Genomic DNA, 15,520 nt, shown 5'->3' with positions numbered 1-15,520 from the left:
TAAATTTTCTATATCCTTCTGGTTCAATTTGGGTAGGTTATATGTCTCTAGGAATTTGCCAATGTTTTCAAGATTTTCTAGCTTATTGGAGTATAAATTTTCAAAATGGTTTCTGATGATCCTTTGGTAGTAGATGTGCTGATATTTCCTTTTTCATCTAAGATTTAGATAATTTGAGTTCTTTGTTCTTTCTTTTGGTTAGCTTAGTTAAGGGTTTATCAATTTTATTTATCCTTGCAAAAACCAACTCTGTTTCATTGATCTTTTGTATTTTTATCTCAATTTCTTTGATTTCAGCTCTAATTTTAATTATTTCCAGTCTTCTACTGATTTTGATATTAGTTTGTTCTTTTTCTAGGTCCTTCAGAATAATGTTAGGTTATTTATTTGGTATCTTTCTATTCTTTTAATGTCTGAGCTAAGTGCTATGAGATTTACTCTTAGAACTGCCTTTATATTGTTCCAGAGATTTTGATGTTGTATCACTATTCTCCTTTACTTCTAAGAGTTTCTTAATTTCTCTCCTGATTTATTCTGCTATTAATTCATCATTTAAATGTGTTTTATTTAATCCACAGTGGTTTCTGTTTTCTATTTTATCATTGATATCTAATTCCATTTCATTATGATATGATATAATGTAAGGTATTATCTCTATTTTTTGTGTGTTTGCTAAGATTTCCTTTATGGCTTAAAATGTTGTCTATTTTAGAATACGTCCCATATGCTGCTGAGAAAAAAGTGAATTCAATCTATAGATGTCTGTTAGATATATATTATTAATTGTATGTTTTAGTTATGTAGCACCCACTTAGTTTTTGTTTGGCTGATATATCCAGTGACTCCTTCATATTTTCTTTTAAACCAATTTTAACACATTATTGATTCCCTCATTAATTAGTAAGCTATATAGAGTCTTTGACACATATTTATTTTATATTTGTATAAGTCACAATTTTACTGTCTTGAAAATTATCCATTAATATCATAAGACAAATTTAAAATGTTTCCATTAGCATTATTTTTCTCTTAGTACTGTCATATTTACATTGTTAATTGAACATTTTACCCATATAAAAGGGCATAATTAATCCTCTTTATTGTTGTTTGCTTAGGTGTTTTTTCTTTGATGTACTCATTGTGATCTTGCCTTTTAAAATAATTTTATAGGGCTTGGGATGTGGCTCAAGTGGTAGCGTGCTCACCTGGCATGCGTGTGGCGCTGGGTTTGATTCTCAGCACCACATACAAATAAAGATGTTGTGTCCACTGGAAAATAAAATTAAACAATAAATATTAAAAAATTCTCTCTTAAAAAATAAATAAAATAATTTTATTTTTATTCACTAATTTTCACTATGTAAGCAAAACCATGCTATTTATAAAGATCATAAACAATAAGGAAATGTATGTTGATAAATAAATTTCTTCTTTTCTACCATTCTCATCTCCATAGTAATGCATTTCAAACATAGCCCCCTTCTTCATTATTTGCACAAATACACTCACTCAATGCATAATACTCTGTAATTTGCTTTGTTCATGTATTGCATCTTAGGTAAATTTTGATACTAGTATATATGGCTCTACTCCATTCTCTTAAAGGACTATGTAATATTTCTTTGGATAAGTGTTTCATAAATAATTTAGCAAGTCATTTTTTTTGGTACTGGGGATTGAACTCAGGGACACTTAACAACTGAGCCACATTCCCAGCCCTTTTTAATATTTTTATTTAGAGACAGGATCTTGATAAGTTGCTTAGGGCCTCACTAAATTGCTGAGACTGGCTTTGAACTCATGATCCTCCTGCCTAAGCCTCCCAAGCCACAAGGATTACAGGCGTACACCACCATGCCCAGCTTAACAAGTCATTTTGATGGACATGTAGGCTATTTTTAGTGGGTTCTTTTGTTATAATGATTAATGCTTCCATTAACATTATATATTCATTCAGTTTATGTTTATTTCATCTCTATGAGTGTATTTTATTCACAATGTGAAGTAATAGATGTTTTACACAGGTATGCAACATGTTCTGGTTTAGACTTTTTTTCTTAAATACACAAAAACAGTGGAATGCATTACAATCCTTATTACACATATAGAGCACATTTTTTCTTAACTCTATATATAAAGTATGTTCACGCCAATTTATGCCATTATACATGTACTTTTTTGCATTACAATTCTTAATACACATATATACCACAATTTTTCATATCTCTGTTTATATATAAGGTATGTTGACACCCATTTCAAGTCTTCATACATGTACTTCATATAATGATGACCATCACATTCCACCAAGAGATTACTCTGACTACTGTATGGAAAATAAATTGTAGAGAGTAAGGATCAGAGGTAGGATTAGTAAGATATTTTAGTAGCCTATGCTCTAGGATATGTGTACATGGAACAGGAATGTAGTGATACAAGATCTATATTAAAGGCAGAGTTGACATTATTTGAAGCTGAATTTACATATATATAAATTTGTTCCATCTGCATTTTTTTTCTTATGGGTAAGTCTAATCACTATTTGTTGCATAATTTCTTTTTCACTTACTAATTTGAACTACAGTTGCTCCTTGACTTATAATGGGGTTACATCCCAATTGACCCATTTTAGTTTGAAAATATTATAAGTTAAAATGCATTAAATAGTTAACCTACTTAACATCATAGTTTAGCAACATATATACTGTAGAATATCAGTAGTTTACCCTCATGATCATGTTACTGATTGAGAATAGCAACTCACTGCCACTGTCCAGCATTGTGTTCAAGTATCATTGTAACAAATATTGTTACCTGGGAAAAGATCAAAATTCAAAGTATTGTTTATGCTCACTGTAGTTCCCACTGTAAGGTCTGGTCTACAGAGATGACTGATAAGAGGTCTTCACAGATGCCCAGTCTTCACACATTTGTTTCTTAAAAGTATTTGTGAATTCTGTGTCTTCTGGACACTCTAGTATTGGTGAATTGGTCTTAAATAACAAATTTATTGTAATATTTCAATGTCCTTTCTACCACGCGGCCTGCGCAGTGGTTTCATTAATGAGGTTCTGGCATTAAGTTAGTTAGAAGAGATCAAAATAAAACACACAGACAGTACCTTATTTTACATTGCTAGGTCCGAGACAGCTCGCCTCCCTGTTTCCCTGCCTCCAGCCGCCCAGCAGGGCAGCGAGGATTACTCTGGGCTAGCAGGAGAGAGAGAGAGCGAACACGCCGGGGAGTAGCCTTTTATTTGGGGGGACAAGAGATTCAGGGGAGAATTCCATCCAATGAAGGTTGAGGGGGGGGCTGCACTCCAAGGTCAGGGTCAGTGATTGGGTCTCCAGGGTCAGTGGTTACGCACACCCCCACACGGATGGGCTCTCTCATCAGGAAAGGGTCGGGATAACTCCGACACAGCCAGAGTGCCTCAGGCCCTTAACGGGAGTCACCCAATCACGTGTCAGAATGGCTCCCCACATATTCCCCCTTTCTATTCTTAACAATGAGGCGGCGGTTCACTCTCTGGAGTCCCCGGATTCTTGATTGGAAGACTCGCCATCCTATAGTTACAATACAAAAGAGAATTAACAGCAAAGAGAATAATCCAATAAGGTACCAAGCGGAGTGTTTAAGAATATTTCCAGGGTTGAATCCATTTAACTCCTTCAATATTTGGTTAGCCAAAGAAGAAGGATCTGAAAAATCAGCTCTATTATTTTGAATGTCTTGGATATGGTGATGAAGTTCCAGAATATCCAAGCTATTATTACTATTTTGCCAAATGCCTAATAAATGGTTTTTAACTTTCTCCCAATCCCAGAGAGAAGCATTGTACTTGGCAGCTGTAACACATACATACTTATAATTAGCATGGCATTTAAGCCTTTCCTTAAATTTTAAGGCTGAAAGTTCATTACCAATGTTTATAACAGTCGCCTCTAAGGCGTTTAACTTAGTCTCAATCCTTTCATCAATATTTACTTGATTACGCAGAGCCTTGGAAGTATTTTGAGCTAAATTATTAAGAAATTTTGCATGCTGAATATTCTGAGACAATGTCAGAGATGCAGAGACGGTTGAGGCAATAAATGAGACCAGTGCTAAGACACCAACAATTATGACTCCAATAGCACGTTTAGGTCTTGTTAGCTGGGCATGAATCTGTTGTAAGACTTGTAAACCAGCATCAGCATACCATGGCTCTGAAATATTAGCAGGTAATAAAACAAAAGAGGGCTGATGAAGTATCAGCACTCCTTTTCCTCCATTATACCTAGAAATACAATTAGTTAGGTTGCACTTATTACAAGTAACAAAATATCTGTTATCTATCCATTTAACTTTTACATTTCCAATAATTAAAACATAAGGAGATTGGACACAGGCTCTTAGGCCATAGCAAGATCCCTCTTTACAGTTCTTGCCAACAAATTTTGGTAAAGGTTTGTCTGAAAAATGTAAATACTCTGAGGCAGCAATTAAACGCCAAATATCTTTTTGAATACCTCCTTCACTATAAGTCAAAATATTACTAACAAATCCTGCAGGTGTCATAGCAGAATTTCTTCGTAATTGTCTCTTATCAATTTTTGGAGACCAGTCTAAAATATACCCACTAGCTTTAGACACCTTATGTTGTACAGGAAAGGTATTTACATAATCCATCCATTTAGGAAAGGTGCCAATTTCAATTATAGAACTATTTGGACAGTGGGGTACTGGTGGAGGTTTTGCAGAAATGACTGGCTTGTTATGGGAAAGTCCCATCTTAATTACTGATCTAGTATTAGGTTTTAAGTCTCCATAAATAGAATTATTTGTCAGTCTAGGTTTACCAATCGCTGTCTTTTCTTCAAATGATACTTTCAGACAGCCAGCATGTTTATCATGTGACCAACATAAAGGTAATTGGGCACTGTAGCCAGAATAATTAAATCTAGTCACATGATTGGGAGTAATATGAGTATCTGTAAATCCTCCCATCATGAATGAGTCATTAGTAAATACTGGAATAGATTCTCCAGTCCACACAGCTGGGTGTACCAGGGGTGGATCTGGGAAATATGTCCAATAAGTGTCTACTTGATTCCCTTTTACCTGACAGCCCAGTAGGGCAATTACTGTCGCTACCATCAAGACTGGTGTCCTGTTCTTTCCTAGGCGTCGAAGTATTTGGGAGGCCTGGGTTGTCAGTTTCTTCACATCTTTCCATGAAATCAGCTTCTCGGCTGGTTCAATCTGGTCTTTCTTCATCTTTTTCCGATATCTCCTCCTTCTGGGTTGTGGCTCCTCCGGGTCGATCCTCAGTCGCTTGAGTCTGGGTTCTATCTCCTCCATGTCTGATAGCACGTTCAGGCACCCAGATAGGACGAAAAGCACCTTCTGGAAAAATACAAGCATGCCCTCGGCCCCATGATATTATCGGATCTGGGCCCTTCCACTGACCAGTCTGTAAATCTTTCCACAGAACTCTGCCTAAAGGGCCTGTCACTGAGGGAGACATTTGTCTCTCAGCAGCTGTGTGACCTTCTGCGTCACAGTTTAAAAAATTTAAAACAAACAAGGCATGATTAAGGCTATTTTGGGGAGTCATTATTTTATTCCCCCTTTTCAATTTTTGTAATTGAAGCTTAATAGATAAATGAGTTCGTTCTACAATGGTTTGACCTTGGGGGTTATAAGGAATTTCTGTTTTATGATTAATTTTAAACTCTTGGCAAAATTGTTGAAAAGCAGAGCTTACATAAGCTGGAGCATTATCTGTTTTAATCTGCATAGGACACCCTAAAACGGAAAAAGCTGCTAAGCAATGAGAAATTACATGTTGAGTATTTTCCTTAGTACGTGCTGTGGCAAAAATAAATCTAGAATAAGTGTCCACTATGACATGCACATAACATTGCTTACCAAATTGAGGAATATGAGTTACATCCATTTGCCATATTTGATTTGGTTTTCATCCACGGGGATTTACCCCTGATGGCAGAGATGGAGTGTGAATAACACACTTAGGGCATTGGCTTACAATCTGACGAGCCTGTTCTCTGGTAATACTGAATTTTTTACGTAAGCTAGAAGCATTTTGATGATGCAAGGAATGGGAAGCTAGGGCACAGTCATATGAAGACATCTGTTGACAAAAAGCTACTAATTTATCAATTTTGTCATTACCTGCAATTAAAGATCCAGGGAGGTCAGTATGTGCACGGATGTGTGTAATAAAACATGGGTACTTCCTCATTAGCACTGTCTTTTGTAAATTATGAAATAATTCAAATAACTCCTGTGATGAAGTAAACCCAATAACTGAGGTTTCAATATTTTTGGTAACTCTGACTGCATATAAGCTGTCAGAATAGATATTAATAGGCTCATTTGAAAAATAATCTAAGGCCAAAATCAGGGCTTGAAGCTCTGCCCTTTGAGCTGAAGTATAAGAAGTTTGTATTACCTCTGTGTGAACACGGCTGAAGAAACCTGCCTTACCAGAGCTGGAACCATCTGTGAACACCGATAAAGCTCCCTCTATTGGATGGGAACATACAATCTTTGGAAAAATAAGTGATGTTAATGATGCAAATTGTACAATCTTATCACGAGGATAATGGCTATCTATCTGTCCAGGAAAATCTGTAAAAGCTATCTGCCATGAACTAGAGGTTTGAAAAAGGCAATTAGTCTGTTGAACAGAAAATGGAATAATTATGATATCAGGCTCAGATCCAATTAATTGTAAAATCCTAGTTCTACCCTTAATTACTAATTGAGCTATAGAATCATGAAAAGGAATTAATGTTTTTTGAGGGGTATGGGATAAATAAATCCATTCTATAACTCCTAATCTTTGCCATATGGCTCCTGTTGGGGTATGCTCAGTTGGAAATATTAATAAATACATTATTTCTTTAGGATCTATTCTAGTAAGCTGTGCATTTTTAATTGCAATTTCCACTTTCCTTAAGGCTGCTTTGGCCTCCAAAGTTAGTTGACGTGGAGAGGTTGGAGAAGGATTTCCTTGTAATATCTGAAATAAAGGACTTAACTCAGAAGTAGTTAACTTTAAGGATGGTCTTAGCCAGTTAATATCTCCTAATAGTTTTTGAAAATCATTAAGGGTATGTAATTCCTTAATTCTTATCTGAAGATTTTGAGGACGGATTGTACTCCCTTGAATTATCTGACCTAGATATTGAAAAGGAGATACCTTTTGAATTTTTTGAGGAGCTATACACAAACCCATTGCAGTAAGTGAGGTCTCTAACTGAGTAAAAATTTCTGAAAGTACTTCTGGATTAATATGAGCCAATAGTATATCATCCATAAAATGAATAATATATGCATCAGGGAAGTTATTTCTAATGGGATCTATTGCCTGATCAACATATTTTTGACACAGTGTAGGGCTATTATGCATTCCCTGAGGAAGGACTTTCCAGCAGTATCTTTTAACAGGTTCCTTAAAATTAACTGCTGGGACAGTGAAAGCAAATTTTTCACAATCTTCAGGATGTAACCTTATAGAGAAAAAACAGTCCTTTAAATCTATTACCATCAAGCTATAATCTAAAGGAATGGCTGTGGGGGAGGGAAGTCCTGGCTGTAATGATCCCATAGGCTGAAATATCTCTCTTAAAAGCCTTGAAAATCATTAGGGGTTTGTACGGAAACTGTGGTTCCGCTTCAGTAAAATTAAAGATGGCGGCCCCCATGGTCGGCATGGAAACTGTTTGTTTTGCTCCGGTAAATCTAAAGATGGCGGCCCCCATGGCCGGCGCGATGACGTCACACTGTGTGACCGTTCTTGGAATTCCCGGGCTCCCGCCAGGAGGAAATGCCGGCGGCGGCGGCGGTGAGAAAGCGGGCTGATCCCAGCCTGTGCCATCTGAATTCTCCGCAATCGGTCGGAGAACATTTTGACAGATTTTATTTGCGTTCTCAAAAGCCAATTGCCTAACTATAAATTCGCTAGCTCTTGGGTCCCCGATGGACCTGTTTGCAGCCTGATACAGTCGGGCTACGAAATCTGAATAAGTCTCATTGGCACCTTGTCTGATTTTGGTAAGAACTAAATTGGACTGGTCCTTGGGGACAATTTGCTTCCAGGCACGTTTTGTATAATCAGTTATTTGATTGTATGCTACAAAATCATAATTTAACTGTCTTTCTAAATCAGCAAAATCTTCAGTCCCTAAAAACATCGTTACTGGCGTTTCTATGCCTTGTCTTTTGTTCTTTTCTGCTTGTTCATTACAAAAATCAGTCCAGTAAGTTTTCCAGAGCAAGTAATCTCCCCCGCTCAGACAAGATCTGGCTAAAAAAATCCAATCACTAGGAGGAAGGGGTTGTGAGTAAATATTTTCTATCAGACTCTGAACAAAAGGCGAATTTGGGCCGTACGTTTCATATGCATTTTTCAATTCCTTGATAGTTTTAAAAGGGATTACAGCATGAACTTTAACTCTCTGATCTTGTTCATTAGTTTGCTCAAAAACTGGAAAGAGGTGAAAACCAGTAGTATCCTCTCCCATTTCTTGAACCTTCTTAATACCTTGCTGAACTGGGGTAAGAAAAGTCATCTTTAATTCAGCACACCTGTTAAATTTGGTCCTTCTAGCAGGTACCGGCCGAATTTTAAAAGCTTGGGCAGGTGGTGCTAAATGCAGTCTATTAAAATTTCTAAGTCCTGAGTTTCTATATCTAATTCTTCTTCCTCAGACTGTGAGCTGCTATCAGACTCTGTACTATCGCCATTTGGAATTTGGGTTTCTAACTCACGTGGTTGAGAAGAAACCTGAGCCCCACTAGGAGTTTCCTTTGTATTTTCCTCTCCAGGAAGATTGTTTACCACTTCTGGAGGGCTCTCCAAGATTAGAGATGTTTCTTCTTTATCATGCTGTTCTGTACAATCTGTCTGCGGGCTAGCTTGCACAATTCTAACCTTTGTTTTAGCTCCTAGCGCTTTTGTTTTAAAACGGCTCAAAGGAAAGGAAATTAATTTAGCTTCAGGCTGATTTTCCATTTGAATAGACCTAATGGCTCTTTGAATACCTCTCAGAAGGTCTTCTGGCGGCCACGGACTCTGGTCCATGTATTCAAAGAGACAGACTTCTAGGGCTGTCCAAGTTTTCTGTATGTTCTCTATACCTCCAGGTATTTCAGTAGAAAGACAAACTGTCTGTAACTTTCTTCCTAATTTCTCCCAAGTAAGTAAATTTGGAGACTCTTGGTCACAAAACCAAGGACAATATTCACCTACAATCTTTAAGAATTGCAATAACTGAGTTTTCTTTATCTGTTTTCCTTTCTGATTAATTATACTGTCTAAAATAGTTAGATACATTTCCTTATCCGAAGAAGTAGAATTTCCCATTTTAAGTAAATTAACGTCTCTTTCCTTCAATATCTCCCGGTACTTTTGTGACCCAAATGTCACTTCTTCCTTTCTCTTATCTTATTTCTTATTTTCCTTATCCTCTTTATTACTTTTGTGACCCAAATGTCACCTCTTCCTTTTCTTTATTTATTCCTTACTTTCCTTTATTTTCTCTTTATTTCTTTTCCTTATCTTCCTTTTTATTTTTTCCCTTAATCTTTTTAGCGCGCGCTCCCACTCAATCTAACTAATTCAGAATGCCCCACGTTGGGCGCCAATTCTACCACGCGGCCTGCGCAGTGGTTTCATTAATGAGGTTCTGGCATTAAGTTAGTTAGAAGAGATCAAAATAAAACACACAGACAGTACCTTATTTTACATTGCTAGGTCCGAGACGGCTCGCCTCCCTGTTTCCCTGCCTCCAGCCGCCCAGCAGGGCAGCGAGGATTACTCTGGGCTAGCAGGAGAGAGAGAGAGCGAACACGCCGGGGAGTAGCCTTTTATTTGGGGGGACAAGAGATTCAGGGGAGAATTCCATCCAATGAAGGTTGAGGGGGGGGCTGCACTCCAAGGTCAGGGTCAGTGATTGGGTCTCCAGGGTCAGTGGTTACGCACACCCCCACACGGATGGGCTCTCTCATCAGGAAAGGGTCGGGATAACTCCGACACAGCCAGAGTGCCTCAGGCCCTTAACGGGAGTCACCCAATCACGTGTCAGAATGGCTCCCCACAGTCCTTTCTACATTAAACCCAGGCATGTCTAGTCTTTCAAATTTGTTCACTGTGGGCCACCTTTTTGTCTATATTTCAGCCAAGAAATCAAGCCAATGGTTAGAGCCCTTCCTAATCCCCTCAATTGCAATATTAAATGCAGAATCTCTGTTTAGTTAGCCCTAAATAAATATGGCCAGATCAAACTTTATAATCCTTCCACCAATATCTTACATTTTTAATGTCCATTCCAACACATGTTCCCTGAATTTCTGCCTGTATAAATTAGAAAACTTTAGTTTTTTGGAGTACAGCACACCTCCTCATAAGTGACACTTTTAACCACACCCCGAGAGGCCTGTTGGAACTTTGAGTACAGTTAGAGGTCTAAAAACAAAGGGAGGAGATGGGGATGGTTTCTGAGGAGAATTAACATTGTCATGTGTGGAAACTGCCTCATAGAGGGCCTTGAAAATTTTCTCAGGTAACATAGAGTTAATTCCCTCAGACAGAATAAAGAGACCACTTCCACTGGCAAACAAAACTTGATAATATATAGGGGCTCAATATTCCCAACTTTATCAGAATCTTTTCTTATGTACCCATCCCAAGTTATAGGATCCCATTCTTTCTTGATCAATTCTCTCACATTTTTAATTTATTTTATTTCTGAAAACAAGTTTTATTTAAATAAGGGTTTAAATACATTACATAACACTAAAACTAGAATGGAAAAAGAAAACTAAAAACCATGGCACTGGGAAGCTGTTGCTAGTGAGTTGCAAGCTCTACAGCTAGCTACAGGACTGAAAACATCAGTTTGGTGTTTGTCAAAAGTTTCACTCATATTAAGCTGGCCTCACATTCTATTGTTTTGGACACCCCTTAGCTAGAATATAGTCAAAAAGACCTTTGTGGCAGGCTAGATGTTACGTCACCTCACTGAAAGGAAGGTGGCCTCTGAGTTCTGCTCACCTGGACAGGTTAGACACCAGGGATTGTTTTTAAAAAACAAACAAAAAACCAAAACTACTAAAGACCCCCTCTAGTGGTACAGCTGCCTACCCCATCCTCCTGATCAGGTCATGACACTCTGAGGGCAGGGGCCTCAGCTGAGGGAGAGTGGAGAAGCTTCTGGTCAGACACAGCCATCTGATCTTGGGGCTCTGGGCTTTGCTGAAACATCATGTTATTGCTTTGTTTCAGGGTGGACACTTCTAGACACCTACTGCTTGACCTCTGTTTAAATGAGGGACTTCAAGGCTAGACAGCATGTCTCTTTTCAGTTTATTGCATGAAGGAGTTACACTAGTCCACGTTAAAAGCGGACCCTACATGGTTATATTATACAAGCTGTGAGGCTTTTAAACTTGTGACAAGGGACAGAAGGGAAATTCTGTTCATGCAAGAAAATCCTCACTTAAGCTTCAATGAGCCACAAACACTTAAAACCCATGAACCTTTGGCTGATCATCCTTAGCCAGTCCAATCTCTACCAGGAACTGGCATATGTTCTTGCGCTGGTCACCCTGTAGCTGAATTACTTCTCCATATTCTGGATGCTCAATTACAGTACCATGGCAGGCAAATTTATTGTTAAACACCTTCACTAGTTTCTTTTTATTGTAATCATCAGATCCCTTGGACAGTAATAAGGGTCTTCCTGCCATTTCTCTGTTGAATTCTTGTAATCCTCAGTGCCAGCAGGAAGCAGGTCATCACTCTTACTTGCATCAGCAAAGGGGTGGAAAGAGTGGAGGTTCTCGATAGCACACATACCATATGATTCCAGGATTCTTTTTCCTGGCCTGCCGAAGGCCCCTGCTGGAAAAGTTGGGGCGGTGGAGGTGGGGGGGCACAAGGAGCAAAGGCAAGCGAGGCTGCTGAGTCCTCGGTGGCGGCTCAGTGACTGGGGCGGGGCCCATGTTTTTATTTTTTATTGGTAATAATTTTACACATTTATGGGGTACAGCGTGATATTTCAGCACATGTATAGAGTACATAATAATAAAATAATGGTAATTGACATAACCTTCACCTTAAACATTTATTACTTTTTTGTGTTGCAAGTATTCAAAATTATCTCTTATAGTTATTTTGAAATATGATGTTAATTTCTGTCCTCCATAGTTATACTGCCATGCTACAGAACATTAGAATTTATTCTTCCTATCCAACTGCAACTCTATACTTGTTAACCATCCTCTCTCCATCCTCCCTTATCCCAACTCTTCTCAGTGTATAGTAACCACTATTGTACTTTCTACCTCTATGAGAGCAGCTCTTTTGTATCCACATGTTAGCAAAAAATACAATATTTGTCTTTCCATGCACAACTTGTTTCACTTAACATAATGTCTTCCAGTTCTATACATGTTGCCACAAATGATTAGATTTCATTCTTTTTATAGATGAATACAATTTATTGTGTATATGACCACATTTTCTTTATCCATTCATCTGTCAACGGACACCTAGATTGACTACATATCTTGATTATTGTGAACAGTGCTGCAGTCAACATGGGAATACAAATATATCTTTGACAAACTGATTTCATTTTCTTTGGGTATACACCTAGTAGTGGAATATATGGATCATATAGTAGCTATATTTCTATTCTTTTTAGGAATATCTATACTGTTTTCGATAATGGCTGTACTAATTTACATTCACATCAACAGTGTGCAAGAGTTTCCTTTCCTCTACATCCTCACCAGTGTGTGTTATCCTTAGTCTTTTTTATCATAGCCATTTTTACTTGGGTAAAGTGATATCTCATTGTTGTTTTGATTTAATTTCCTCAGTGATTAGTGATGTTGAGCATTTTTAAACACACCCATTGGTAGTTTGTATGTTTTCCTTTGATAAATGTATTTTTGGATCTATTACACAAAATAATATTATTAACTTTTAATAATATTATTTTTATTTCTTTTCCTATTTATTTATTTATTTTTGGCACCAGGGATTTAACCCTGGGGGTGCTTAACCACTAAGCAACATCTCCAGCACTTTTTATGTATTTACTTATTTATTTATATTTTTAAGAAAGTGTCTTTCTAAGTTGCCTAGGGTCTTGCTAAATTTCTGAGGCTGGCATTGAACTCACAATCCTCCTGCCTCAGCCTCTTGAGCCACTAGGATTAAAAGTATGCACTGTCATGCCTGACTTATTTATTTACTTTTTCTATTGAATTTTTAGTGTTCCTTATGTATTCTGGATATTAGACCCTTGTCATGTATGGTTTACTAATATTTTGTCCTATTCTGTAGGTGGTCTCTGCACTCTGTTATTTTCTTTGATGTGCAGAAGCTTTTCAGTTTGACATAATACCATTTATTTGTTTTTGTCTCTGTTTCCTGTGCTTTTGGAGTCTTGTTAAAAAAAAAAACTTGCCAATTCCAATGTCTTAAAGCATTTCTCCTGTTTCTTCTGGGGGTTTCACAGTTTCAGGTCTTACATTACATTTAAGTCTTTAATCCATTTGGAATTGATCTTTGTTAGTGGTGAGAGAAAGGGGCTTCAGTTTTCTGTATGTGGATGTACAATTTTCCCAACACTATTTATTAAAAAGACTGTCCTTCAATGTGTGTTCTTAGCACATCTTCAAAAATCAGTTGGTGGTAGACACCTGGCATTTTTTCCCCCAGAGTCTGTATTCTATTTATTATGGATGTCTGTCTTTATGCCAACACCATGCTTTTTTGATTATTATAACTTTATGGAATGTTCTGAAGTCCAGGTAGTATAATGCTTCCTTCTTTATTCTTTTTGCTTAAAATTGCTTTATCTTATGTGTGTATGTGTGTGTGTTCACATAAAAAATTTTAGATTTTTTTCTAGTTATATGAATGCCATTGTTAATTTAAAAGATATTGCATTGAATCTATAGATAGCTTTAGATTGTATGGGCATTTTAATTACACTGATTATTTGAATCCATGACCATAAAATGTCTTTCCACTTTTTGTGTCTTCTTCAATTTAATTCATCAATGTTTTATAATTTTCATGGTAGAGATCTTCCAATCTCTAGTTAAACTTATTCCAAGGTATTTTTTAGCTATTGCAAATAGGATTTCTTTCTTTCTTTTTAATATTTTTTAGTTGTAGATGAACAAAATATCTTTATTTTTATGTATTTATTTATTTTTTATGTGGTGCTGAGGATCGAACCAAGAGCCTCATGCATGTGAGGCAAGCACTCTACCACTGAGCTACAACCCCAGCCCTAGGATTGCTTTCTTGATTTCTATTTCAGATAATTCACTATTGGCATATAGCAGTGCTGCTGAGTTTTGTGTGTTAATTTTGTATCTTTCAAATTTGTTGAATTAATTTATTTGTTCCAATAGTTTTTGGTTTAATTTTTTGGGTTTTCTATGTATAAGATTATGTCATCTGCAAATAGCAACAATTTAATTTCCTCTTTTGCATGCCATTTATTTTCTTCTCTTGTCTAATTGTTCTCATTAGGACTTGTAGCACTGTGTTTAATAAAAGTGACAGAAGTGGGCATTCTTATCTTCTTACACATCTTAGAGCTTTTACCCATTCAATATAATGTTTTTGTTGGCTTGTTATAAATGACTTTTTTATGTCGAGGTAAATTCCTTGTATATCTAATTTTTTTGCATTTTTATCATGAATAGATATTGAATTTTATTGAGAAGATCATGTTATTTTTGTTCTTAATTCTGTTAATGATATGTAACATGAATATTGATTTGCATATATTGAGCAATAATTGCATCTGTGTGATGAAACCCACTTGATCATGATGAATAGTCTTTTTAGTATTTGATTTGATAGTATTTTAGGATCTTTGCTTCTATGTTCATCAAGGATACCATCATGTAGTCCTATTTTATTGTTGTGTTCTTATCTGGTTTTGATAGCAGGATAATGTTGGCCTCATAAAATATGTTTCTATGAATACATTCCTCATCTATTTTTTGAAATAATGTAATAAGAATTGGTTTAGCTATTTAAATGTTTGTTAGAGTTCAGAAGTGAAGTCATCTGGTCCTCTGCTTTTCTTTGATGGGAGGATTGTATTAGTGATTCAATCTTGTTACTTGTTATTGGTCTATTCAGATTTTCTCTTTCTTCATGATTCAGTCTTGGTAAAGCATATGTGTCCATTTATTCTAGGTTATCAAATGTTTTGACATATAATAATAACGAATGACCTTTTGTATTTCTGTAGTGTCAGTTGCAATGTTTTCCTTTTCATTTCTGGTTTTGTTTGAGTCTTCTCTCTCCTTTTCTAAGTTAGTCTGGCTAAGAGTTTGTCTATTTCATCTTTTCAAGGAACCAGCTCTTTGTTTCATTCATCTTTTAATTGCTTTTTAGTCTTCATTTCATTTATTTCTGCTCTATTCTTTATTATTTCTGAACTTTTACTAACTTTGGGTTCATTTGAGT

General features: G+C 36.6%; 1 pseudogene across 1 annotated transcript; it reads right to left on the bottom strand.

The window, feature by feature from the left end:
• Positions 1-11,535: 11,535 nt before the first annotated feature.
• LOC308639831 (eukaryotic translation initiation factor 1-like) lies at positions 11,536-11,867 on the bottom strand (annotated as a pseudogene). The gene has a single exon. The product of its transcript is annotated as a eukaryotic translation initiation factor 1-like (transcript).
• Positions 11,868-15,520: the final 3,653 nt, after the last annotated feature.

This window comes from Spermophilus citellus (assembly GCF_964194105.1).
Source record: "Spermophilus citellus genome assembly, chromosome: X".
Taxonomy (NCBI): Eukaryota; Metazoa; Chordata; class Mammalia; order Rodentia; family Sciuridae; genus Spermophilus; species Spermophilus citellus.
Note: the sequence above shows the minus strand (reverse complement) of the source record. Positions and strands in the feature narration are given on the sequence as shown.